We start from the raw sequence: 13,112 nt of genomic DNA on the forward strand, positions 1-13,112 counted from the left end.
AGAAACGAAAATGAACTAACGGAGTCATCTTCAACGGTTGCTTCATCAGAGTTGGAAATGAAGGATTACACAACGGATATTCATTTCCCCAACGGATAAATCTTTAGAAACGAAAATGAACTAACGGGGTTGTGACAACTCGAATTTCCAATATTCTATTTCGCATTTATTGCACGTTCATTGTTTGTGTAGTTAATTATTTGCACAATTAATTGCTATGGAAATTGTATACGTTTTGATACAATGAGGTGTATTGTGTGATTATACCTGGTTATGTGTTAATTGTGATAAATTTGTTAAATGTATGAACTTGGTGGTGAAACTGTGAAATTGATGTGAGATGGTGTGCTTGTGTAAGATATAGTAATTAAGGGTGTGTAGAGTTATTAGTGAAACTTATATGATACTTAACCCTAATCCTTCACTAAACCTCACACAAGAAACAAGGCACGTACTTTCATTCTTTGGTTTTCTCTGGCAATCATCACATCATCATTGGCAAGCTATTCATCACTTTCGATTCCGCATTTTCTCTAGAATCAACACAAGGTAAATGACTATTGATTATTTGATTGCATCAATTCTTGATTCTTGTGATTCATGTAAACCCTAGTTGTTCACATTCTAGTTCTTTAATTACTGATCGAATTCCGATTTATTGTGAGATGATGTTGATTAGTTGTGCAATCGGTTGCCTGATGTTAAGATACAAGAATTGTAGAATGATTGATCGATAATTTGATTACTGCAATACACAGGCAATGAAATTAGGGTTTCTTAAACGTGAAAGCGTAACTGTTATACTTACAATGAACTTGAATATTCGTATGTATGACTGATTGGTAGTCTGAGTTTTGTGAATGACATATGTCCGAATTTTATACATGAATTGAAAGGTCCGAACTTTGATTATATATATAAAAGTCCGAACTTTGATTAAATATATATATAGGTCCGAACTCTTTGATCAGATATATTTAGGTCCGAACTCTTTGATTTAAACATATAAGGTCCGAATTATTAAGAAAGGAAAGCATAGTCTGAAATATTACAAAAGCTCCTAGAGTCCGACTTCTTTTTAATAAAGTGTCCGATTTTTTGTTGATAATTGAAGGATCCGAGTTTCACATGCTAAGTGTGGTCCGAGTTTGTATCTAACTAATGATATCCGAGTTTTATGCTTGCTGAGGGAGTCCGACCTTTGTTCATAGGACAAGGGGTGTCCGAGTTTTAATATGAAGCAGGGGAGTCCGACTTTGTGAGGACAAAGGAGGGGCCGAGTTTTACTTGAAAGCAATAAGTCCGAACTTTTATGATACACTCACTAAGGTCCGACTTTTATTACATACTAATATAGTCCGACCTTTCTTATTAGCACTTGTCCGAATTTTAATAAAGGATGCTGTTGGACCGATGTTTTGATATCCAGTATATGTGGGCCGACTTTTGGGCTTGTAACACATAATCACTACTTTTATATGTCAAACATATAGCCTGACTCTTATATATATATATGTCAAATATGATCCGAAATTTTAACTATAACGCACAATCCGAATATTTAAATGGTAATCATATGATCCGATTTTTATTCGTAATCACATTGTCCGACTGTTATGCATGTTAACTTGTCCGACCTTCATTGATGTGCGTTGTCCGAATATGTTAACTGTGTTAAGTGTTAACCATGTTAAGTGTGTGAGTTCTGCCAAAACGTGTTACCTTGTTAAGTATGTGAATTTCGTTAAACACGATGACCCTGTTAATTGTGTTACTGAATAACCTTGTTCGTATTAACCAAGAACTCTATATTATGATGCATGATTGTAAGAAAGTGACATAACTGCTATGTGTTACATGACGATGGTTGCTTACACCCACTTCGAGACATACATATTGCATGTGAGTCTACAAGCTTAACTGATTGAGTGTTCGTGCATAAATTAGGACTTGACTGATTACCTGTGAGCACATACTTAGCATACCGAGCAAACCAAGGTGAGTTCACACAGCCAAGGCATGGGGTTCCCAAGGTGGGAATGGGATTGATTTATTCATTTGTACTTCTCTAGATATTGGAACGTAATGATATGATCCTCGGGTGAGGAAGGTGATTGGTTAAGATACTGCTAGACTAGTGATGCTTATAGAACTGATCTTCGCACACACGCCGGGGTTGGCTGCGATAATATGACTGCTCTTCGCACACATGCCAGGGTTGGCTGCGATAATATGACTAATCTTCGCACACATGCCTAGGAAGGCTGCGAACTATACACTAAGACTTCGCACAGGTGCCGGGTGGCCGCGATACAAACATACCTAGTCTAGAATACTTGGAAACTTTCCCTAATCTTCGCATACATGCCTAGAGGGCCGCGATACGAACTATTACGATACATGACTTAATGAAACGAATACAAGGCTTACTATACTATTACAATACTGAACTACAAACTGTGAACTCGCTCAACTAGTTGTTGATCCTCTGTTACATGCCTTGCAGGTCGTTAGATATATGGAGCTTGCACAGGGAGGAGCAGGTCGTTGTGGAGCATGGATCGTGGATGCCATGTTAAAACATTTAAACATTTGAACTTATGTTACACATTGGGTTTTCATACTTATGCTTCCGCTACACTTGAAACTATAATTATGTTTTGAACACCTATCGTATTGAATGACTGGTTTACATTTATTTTACTTGATATTAATTACATGTTCAATATGATTGGTGGCTTGATCCTGGTCAGTCACGCTCCCAAGCGGTGATATTCCGCAGGTGGATTTTGGGGGTGTGACAGGGGTCATCTTCAACGGTTGCTTCATCAGAGTTGGAAATGAATATGGTTAACTCTAGACACATGACAGAACTTGCTGTGGTTCCTGTGCACTAAATTCCATAATTATGTACGCATCCATAATTACGTAATCCCTTGCACAGTCCGCACAGTTTGTTTTGTAATGTTTTGGGGAAGGATATCAAACTTGTGTTGAGGGTGACTAGACTTCCATCGGCTCCTTTTAATTAGATCGACAGGGGATCTTCTTAGTTAGGCCACCAAGGAGTCCTTTCAGCTATATTATCACATGATATCCCTAACCGGATTTTTGGATCAATCTGTTTAACTAGACCACTCAAGGGGTCTAATTATGAAGTAGTACTTTATAATCCGAGGGACTTAACTATAACATAGAAGTCCATTGAGGATTTTAAGTAATACCTTTGGGTATCCTACTATGAATCTCTTGTACAAGGATATGTAAAATTATACGAAGATTTGGATAACATAACAACACATAAGCACAAAGTCACATAATTGTTTAACTTGATTATAATTTGTTATTAACTTGTTATTGATTGAATACGGATATGGAAACCAATCGACGGGTCTCAATGTTTACTGGAATCTATCTGAGAAGATGGAAAGATCTCCCAAAATTCGACTTTTGATTATAAGGAATCACCACATTCGAATTAAGGTATACAACAATTAAAGACTTACGGGAAATCCTTAGGTACCCTATTAAGGATTTATAGTGGTACTTTGGGTATTCGTCTTGTGTTGTAACCTGCGCTTTGTACTTCGTTTCCTTAGAATAAACGGGTACTTAGGAATTTCGTGGAAGACGCAAGCGATTATAGAATGGGAGAATTTTGGGGGTAGTTTGTTCCTCAAGGAATACGGTTCTTTGGTTGTCGGTATTGTAAGGGATATGTCGTTTATACATGCAACCATAGAAATACATTGCAATGTAAATAAAAGATTTATTTATAAACAACGATAACAACTGTTTCTTGGATCCTGACCACAAAAGAAAATAATACATAAGACGTGATTATTTCTAAACGATGTTGTCTTCTAGTCAGTCAGATGCTTATCCCTGTGCTAGATTTGCATTAGCAAGCCTTGGGCGATTTCTTCGGAAATGACCCATCTCGCCACAGTTGAAACAAGAGCCTGGTAGAAAACGACCTTGAGCAGGATTGTTGCCAGCTTGGTTTGGTGCAGCTGTAGCTGGGCAGACTCTTGTTGTGTGGCCTATAAGTCCACAAGTTTGGCATTTGCGGCACTGTACATTGGCGTGATGATGGAGGCCACATTGGTTGCACAAAGGTGCAGTTCCATTGTATGGTTTTCTAGTAGGGGGTTGAGCTGGTTGGTTGGGGACGGCTTGACCATTGTGAGCAACCACGGTGAAGTTCTGAGAAGCCTTTCGCTTCTTTGACTTCTTAGGAGATTCAGTCTGTCCATCCATGGTCTTTGATTTCTCGATTGGGTTCGATTCCCCGACCGGTTTCTTGTCACCTTTTCGGAAAAGTTTACCTTTCCTGATCTTTGATTCAGTCAAGGTTGCAGATAGCTCAATGGCCTGTCTAACTGTAGTAGGGTTGCTACCAGTCACAATGTCTTGTATTGAGTTAGGGAGGCCATCAATGTACTTTTCGATTGCCTTATCCAAAGGTGTGACTATATCCGGGCATAACAAACTTAACTCCTCATAACGGTCCGTGTAGGCTCGATGCTCACCGCTAACTTGTTTAAGATCGTCGAACTCCGTTTCCAAGGCCCTGATCTCGTGACGAGGACAGAATTCCTTCATCATCAGAGTTCGAAGCTCTTGCCATGTTTGAGCCAGTGCCACATCGGCACCCCTATCTCTCATCACACCATTCCACCATGTCAAAGCTCGTTTCTCAAAGACGCTAGATGCGAATTCTACCTTTCGCTCGTTTGGACATTGAACATGTCTGAAGGTGTTCTCTAAACTCTTGAACCATTGTAGAAGTGCAGTCGCTCCTTGAGACCCAGAAAACTTTGATGGCTTAGCCGAGTTGAACGTCTTGAAGTTGCAGGGGGCATTATTGTTGTTGTTGGCTTGGTTCCATTGAGCAAAGAGGTTTGGGAATTGAGCAGCCATTTGCTGCGCAATGATCTCTGCTAGTTCACCAGTCGCTATCTGGTTTTCGCGTAGAGGAGGCATTCTAGTAGAGAAACAAGAAAGAAAACAAATGAAATGGCATTGGGTAAGAATAGGATGTTACAATTACCGGCCATAATCATGGTTGATGGTCATTTGTTTGAATCCACGAAGCAAACAAACAACACCAAGGCTGAATCAAAGCAAATAGATCCTCATAGTGTATCGCGAAGACATGCTCGCCTATAAGTGGATACTCACCCCAAGAGTTCCCAGGTAAGAGTGACTGGTCCGATTATGTGGATTTGTACGAACACTCTAACCTTAGACAGAAAACCCGGGGTACAGGCATTCACTCTTCCAGTTTGCACGTGTTCACACTATTTAGGACCCAAAACTTTGACGAGAGTTTTGAAAATTCAAAGGGGTTCAAAACCTTATAACAGAGGGTTCAAAACCTTATATCAGAGGGTTCAAAACCTAGTAATCAATCATCCTAGAACAGATGATTAGTATTCAAAGCGGTTTTGAAATTTATGTTCTTGTTGTGGTCGTCGCCTAAGGATAGGTGACGGTATTGTTTTATGACTAAACGCAAGTAAACTCGCGTTAGGGTCCTAGGAAGGTTATAGACTAGGTCAAAGCATTACTAATAACCTAATTCCCTATAACCATTGGCTCTGATACCAACTTTTCTGTCACACGCCGACCACGTAGAACATACAAAACGTGGCGGAAATGTCGGGGAGTGTTGTAACAGAATCAATTGTTTCAAATCCATGGTAAATGAAGTTTCGTTTTATTAATCAAACATGAAAGTTTACAATGCTTTAAACAAGAACCAAAGAACACATAACATAAATTAACTAGTTCTTGTCTCGTTTTAAGTCACTAAGGCACAGGTCCGCCTAAGTATGTCTTGTTAAGTCCTATGCATCATCTCCTGAAAACACATGTGAAAATAGGTACGTCAGCATAAAAATGCCTGTGAGATACATTGGTTTTGTGAAAACGGAATTCATGACTTATGTTTGAGAAAATGTTTAGTCATGAACCTCGTATTTTGCTTTGTCTTGTAAATCATTTGAAAAACGGTAAGACCAAATGATATGTATAAATAAGAGAACACTGTATGGTTAAACGGATAACCATGTAAAATGGGTCTGTATAAGATAAGTCGTTTGTAAAACAATGTTTCGGGAAAAGTGTGTTATTTGTATAAAATGTCATATGTATCAAATTGAAATGATTCAAATAACGCTACGATATGTAATACCATACAAACACTTATATATAGGAAGTACCAGCGGCGTATCCACCATGCTTGTATTATATTACACACGCCCCGTTACTTAATCACTTACTCAAACCAAACCATCAGAATGAAATGTTTAACAATTGTGGAAATGTTTATGTATAGTCAAGTGTCTAATGTCAAATGTAAATCATGTCAACGGATACAACTGGTTTACACGGTTCAATGGTTACAAACGGTTCATATAATCGAAGGGTTAAGACGGTTCACATAGTCAAATGGTTACAACGGTTCAAAATGTAGTATAATGTGTTCACATGCTGGATGAGCATATGCAACAGAAATGCAATGTAAAACAATATACTAAGTACGCACACAATGGGCATACATAGCATGTAATGTAAAGCAATGTACTAAGTACGCACACAATGGGGATTCGAATACGGCTTTCTTTCACAACTCAGTCAAATGCAGAAATTACCGTAGTAAAATTCATTGCATTCGAGATGTAGCAGGAAATCGGTTTGAAGGTGAGGACGCGGTGGCTGCTCTTGTCAATCATTATTCGATTTTTTTGGGCACGGAGGATCAGGTGTTGAACATTTACACTTCTGATGTTTTCACTAATGTGGTAAGCCAGAATGATGCGAATAATATGGTAAGACAAGTTACTCGTGAAGAGGTGAAAAAGGCTATGTTCAGCATAAGTGAAACTAAAGCGCCTGGTCCTGACGGGTATACTTCAGCTTTTTTTAAGCATGCCTGGGAGATAGTGGGTAATGAAATTACAGATGCGGTTTTGGAGTTTTTTTGAAAACGGTCAAATGCCGAAACAACTTAACCATACTATCTTGGCTCTTATTCCCAAGGTGGAAACTCCGGATTCGGTTTTGGATTACCGCCCTATTTCTTGCTGCAACGTGCTCTATAAGTGTATTAGTAAGATCATAACGGACAGATTGAAGGGTAGTTTGGAGGCGCTAGTCAGCATTAATCAGTCTGCTTTTGTTCCAGGTAGACGGATTTCTGACAATATTCTCTTAACGCAAGAGTTGATGCATAATTATCATTTAAACAAAGGCCCCCTAGATGTGCTTTCAAGATAGATATTCAAAAGGCTTATGACTCAGTGAGCTGGTCTTTTTTGGAGAGGATTCTTATTCATTTTGGCTTGCATAGAAGAATGGTGAAGTGGATAATGGCGTGTGTTACTACGGCAACATACTCTTTGAGTATAAATGGCAACCTACACGGGTTCTTTAAAGGGAAGAGGGGTTTGCGCCAAGGGGATCCGATGTCCCCATATTTGTTCACTCTTGTAATGGAGGTGCTAACTCTAGGTCTCCAAAAGGCTGCTAGTTCAAGTTTGGCGTTCCAATACCATGCTCACTGTAAGAAACAAAAAATAATAAACGTATCATTTGCAGATGACTTGTTTATTTTTGTGCATGGAAGTACCTTCTCGGTTAGCAAGATCAAGACCGCTTTGGAGGATTTCACGAGCATGTCGGGGCTGGTTCCGAATCTTGCTAAAAGCACGGTGTTCTTCTGTAATGTTCCTCAGCATATTCGGCAGGAAATTTTAAATATTATGCCATTCCAGGAAGGTTCTCTGCCTGTTCGTTATTTAGGTGTGCCGTTGATCACATCTAAATTGTCTGCTAGTCATTGTAAAGTCCTAGTTGAACGAATGGACAAAAGGATCAACAATTGGATGACCAAAACTCTTTCTTTCGCGGGAAGACTTCAGCTTATCAACTCGGTCCTGTCAGCCATGCATATCTATTGGGCTTCGGTTTTTATTATTCCGGCTCGTGTCATTAATGACCTGGAGAAACGTTTGCGTCGCTTTCTTTGGAATGCAGGTAATATTGGTAAGGTTAAGGCTAAGGTTGCGTGGAATGATGTCTGTCTTCCGAAACAGGAGGGGGGCCTAGGAATCCGGCGAATTGGGGATGTAAACAAAGCCTTAATCACTAATCATATTTGGAGCATCCTGGTCAAACGAAAGTCTTTATGGGTGCAATGGATCTATGATTATAAAGTGAAGGATCAAAATTTCTGGGAGATTCAATGCAGGGGTAGTATGAGTTGGGGGTGGAGGAAGATTCTATCCATTCGTAACATTGTTCGGCCATTCGTTTGGAAAGTCATTCGTTCTGGTAGGCAAACGAATGCTTGGAGTGATAACTGGTGTCACTTGAGTCCTCTCAGGTCGATGATAACTCCAAGACGTATTGCAAATGCGGGCTTTAATCTCGGTTCCTCGGTTGCGGAATTACTTGATGAAAATGGTGAATGGAAATGGCCGCAAGCTTGGTATGATCTCTATCCAGTTTTGATTGGGTTGACACTTGATATGCTTACTCCTCAACTACAAGACCTAACGATTTGGAGGGATTCGGAGGGTAATCGATGCCAGTTTAGCTCGTTGGAAGTGTGGCACAGCATTCGTAACCGAGACACCCCTAGCACTTGGGCGAATATGGTTTGGTTTAGTCAGTGTATTCCTCGACACTCATTTCACCTTTGGTTGGTTATAAAAAATAAGCTGAGAACCCAGGATCGATTGCGAGTATGGGAAGCGGGTAGTGAAACTAATTTAAGGCTCATGTGTTGTCCTCTTTGCCAGCATGGTCGAGATTCAAGAGATCATCTCTTTTTCTCTTGTGTTTTTGCCTCACAGGTCTGGATGAACGTAAAGACTATGGTTGATATGGACAATGTGAGTGGGTCGTGGGATTCTATTTCGGAGTGGATGGATCAGCACGCAAATTCAAAAACATTAGATCGTGTGGTGTGTAAGTTGGTGGTAGCAGCTGCGGCTTATTTCATCTGGCAAGAACGCAATAACCGGCTCTTCACCAGAACTCATTGTTCGGTTAATCAGGTTACCGAGAAGATTAAAAACACGGTCCGGCTTCGGTTGATGGATTTCAAGCTTCAAAAGCATGTGGATTACAATCGAGTTGTGACGAACTGGCAGATACCAGCAAGGGCGCTAAATGAAGACCCGGGTTAAGCATATCGAAGGGGGTCTTTAGATAGATTGTTTGTAGGTGGTCGTGTTTTTTGTTTCGGGTTGTTATTTGCTTTTTGGTTGTCGTTTTTGTGGGCTTTGTTTGTCGTGGTTGTCTTGAATTGTAGTGTGTGTCAGTGTTTTGGCACACCCTGTTCTTTTATTTGGTGATTTATAAAATTTACCGGGGTAACCCTTTACCCAAAAAAAAAGTACGCACACAATGGGCATACATAGCATGTAATGTAATGTACAACAATGTACTAAGTACGCACACAATGGGCATACATAGCATGAAATGTTTTGTAAAGTGATGTGCTAAGTATGCACACAATGGACATACATAGCATAAACACAATGAAATCATGTACTATATATGTACTATCGAACATAGCAAGTATATGATGTGAAAACAGGAAAGCATGAAAGTAACAGATAGGCACATGTGTTTCACCCCAAAACAGTTTGGAAAACAGTAAAAGAGGGGTTCAATGTACTCACCTGAGATTGCTTCGGAGTTCTTGTATAATAACCAGATAATGCTAAAGATCACGGAATATCAACGGCACCTAATAGGTAGCTATATTAATATACCGGACCAAAATCGGAAGGATCGGATAGTATGCGGGTTCGTAAACCAAACAAGTGTGGAGACTCGTGAGATATGGTTTAACGAAGCCTACATACTAAAATGAAACTTAACCTAAGTGCTTACGGCCCATTACGACCCGTTTAGGTAGCTTATGCTACCTTAACGTGTCGTTCGCGTATAACGCGTTTGGAACGCCTAACATCGTGACCACAAGGTATAACCTCGGAAGGTTACAGCTATGGTCACCTAAGGTGTTTGGTCGGATCCTAATGATCGACCAAATGGGTCGGGTTCGAAAGTATAAGCGATGGTTTAGATCGCTTACCTTACGACCCTATATATGCACTAAACTAAAAGTGACGAGCTAAGCATGTTAGGACATGCTTAACTAAGTTTAGAAAACAGGTTTGGCACCAAAACAAACGGCTTTGATGCTCACGAGTAGTTTGGTTACAAAATATGCAAGAATGCACATTTTGGCCGAAACTACGACTCGTCACTGAGCCTAGATAACGTGGTAATCAGTAGGTATAGTCACTACGGACTATAACCATCGTGATCACGCTCACGTTATGAAGTTCCATGAACTTCGTGTTGACCATAGGCTGGTCAATGCAGAAAGTCAACAAAACGTTGACTTTCGGACTCGAAACGCGAATAAAAGAACGAAAGAATACTTACGGAGGGTCCCCGAATGCTAATCTAGATCAAAGAGCTCAGGTATGAAGCAATGGCATCAACTTAGAGCATTTTGATCAGATTTGTGTGGGTTTTACATCAGGGGGGGGTATTTATAGGAAAAGTAAAGCCGTTAGGATTGTTTCTCGAATATCGTGCCACGATCCATGTGACAACTCGTATTTCCAAACCGATCTTTGTACTTTGATGTAACGTATGTGTACGATATGTGACTGTTATAAAAGTGAATATTTATGTGAATGATATATTTGATACGTGCTTTGTGTAAATGTATGTATGTATATGAATGAGCCGATCGCACAACATTACACACGACCGCACAAGCCCACTCGGCTCACTCGGGCTTTACATTTGTACGCGGATCCATAGGGCAGCCCAAGTTGGGTTCGGCCCATCCCCCCTAGCTGATTAACACATGAGATGTTGTAAACATCTCACACTTTACCAAAACACACACAAGTTACAAACCCTAGTTCTCTCATTCTCTCAAACCCGACGGCAACCATCTCTACCTCTCGAAGACTTCCTGGTTGAATTGATCTAGTTCTTCTCTCAAATCGGTTAGTGTTGTATCTTTGCTTGATTCTTGTATGATTGATGCTTAGTGTTCGATAGATTGAATGATGTTTATGTGATGATGTTGATGTAAATCGGATACCATAATATTCATCTAAGAACCGAATGAATGCATGTAATCGGCCGTATGTTGTGTGTGTGATTATATGATGATACATGATTGCTAGAATAATCCTACTGATCGATTATGTTACACAAGAACTAGGGTTGTTTGCATGTTGGGTATCGTTGAATTAGTTATGTTTAAGTATCTTGATTATCGTTTGTGATTATGAACATGATTAGGGTTTATGTGAATAAGATGCTAAAGACCTTGTTTGATCGAGTGTATGTAACAAATTAGTTAGAATTATGTTGATTGATTGTGTTAATTGGTTACAAAATTGGAAACTGTTAATGTGCAACCGAATGGCATGAAATCCGGGACATTTATATCAATCGCACATCTGTTCACACAAGTCTCTTGATCGTACAAGAGACTTCAGTCGCACAAGAGTAAACACACAAGTTCAATCGCACAAGGTGCCTCAGTCGCACAAGAATTTATGAATCGCACAAGTTATCGGGTTTGTTTAACTGTTGGGCCGGGGTATATGTTGGGTTGGGTTGGTCGGATCGCACAACCCAAATGAATCACACAAGATTAATTGGATCGCACAAGTCCGTCCAGACCGCACAAGATCCCTAATTGTTGTTATTTGGGCCGAGTAGGCTGTTGGACTGCTTATCTGTTTGGGCCGGGTTTACAATGGATCGCACAATATGTTGGGCTTATTTTTACTCGCACCTTGTTTGACTGTTATGTGTTTACCATGATCAATTCGTGCCTGTAACGTGCTAACTTGTGTGAAACATACGAGTATTATTTGAGTCAAAACCTGACTTGTATGGTAACCCTGTTAGGACGTGGTTGACCACTCATAGTTCAAGAAACCCTTTTTGTGTATCTGCCGAGCAAACCAAGGTGAGTTCACACAGCCAAGGCATGGGATTCCCGGGTTGGGAATTGGGTTGGAATATTTAAGATGGATAAATACTCGTACTTACGCAACATTAGACTATAGACCATCGTCCTCAGGTTAGTCAGGACACTTACGTAAAACCTACGTAAACTAGTATCTACCATTGTCTCCCGGGTCAGGAGGACACTTACGTAAAACCTACATAAACTCATACCTACTACGGTCTTCCGGGTCGGAAGGACACTTACGTAAATCCTACGTAAACCCCACACGTACCACTGTCCTCGGGGAAGGGCACTCACGTAAATCCTACGTGACCTAGTACGTATTCCTGTTCTCGGTTTAAGAAGAACACATGGTTGCAAATAGTCTAGTAAGTACAAACATGGGAAGCCCCCATTAGTAAGGATAAACGTGGGAATCCCCCACTAGTACTACATATGACCATGGGAAACCCCCACCATTAATACATACATGCATGGGAAGCCCCCACTAGATGAACATACAAATTACTGCTATGCACATACTTTCTGTGAACTCGCTCAACTAGTTGTTGACTCTCTGCTGCATGCCTTGCAGGACCTTAGGTACTTATGGAGCTTGCACAAGGAGGAGCAGGTCATTGTGGGCATGGGTCGTGAATGCTTAATAAAACACATATGACATTTCATACATTATTATTTATGTTGGGTTTACTTACATGCTTCCGCTACTTAAACAAAGTTTGGTTTTGAACATCAATCATGTCGTGATGAATTACATTATCTACTTTTATTATTAAATGCTATGTTCGATATGATTGGTGGCTTGATCCTGGTCATGTCACGCTCCCAAGCGGTGATACTCCGCAGGTGGATTTTGGGGGTGTGACAGATTGGTATCAGAGCCATTGGTTATAGAGAACTTGGTTTTAATATGGGAAAACGTTTTATTAAGACCAGACTATAACCAGAACAGTGCTCTCAACGATCCACAACGATGCTTCGCTCCAAGTGCAAGACTCGACATCCTAGGTAATATGGTTTATGTTTATTACCTGCTTGCTAGAATTACATAGAACTTTGCTCGAAGTACGCTTAGATACAC

The 13,112-nt window shown here is 40.2% G+C and overlaps 1 long non-coding RNA gene across 1 annotated transcript; it reads left to right on the top strand.

The window, feature by feature from the left end:
- Positions 1 to 12,353: 12,353 nt before the first annotated feature.
- On the top strand, positions 12,354 to 12,767 carry LOC118492446. The gene is made up of 2 exons (XR_004893731.1): positions 12,354 to 12,399; positions 12,606 to 12,767. It is a non-coding gene; the product is annotated as an uncharacterized LOC118492446 (long non-coding RNA).
- The last annotated feature ends 345 nt before the right edge of the window (positions 12,768 to 13,112 follow it).

This window comes from Helianthus annuus, chromosome 5, assembly GCF_002127325.2.
Source record: "Helianthus annuus cultivar XRQ/B chromosome 5, HanXRQr2.0-SUNRISE, whole genome shotgun sequence".
Lineage (NCBI taxonomy): Eukaryota > Viridiplantae > Streptophyta > Magnoliopsida > Asterales > Asteraceae > Helianthus > Helianthus annuus.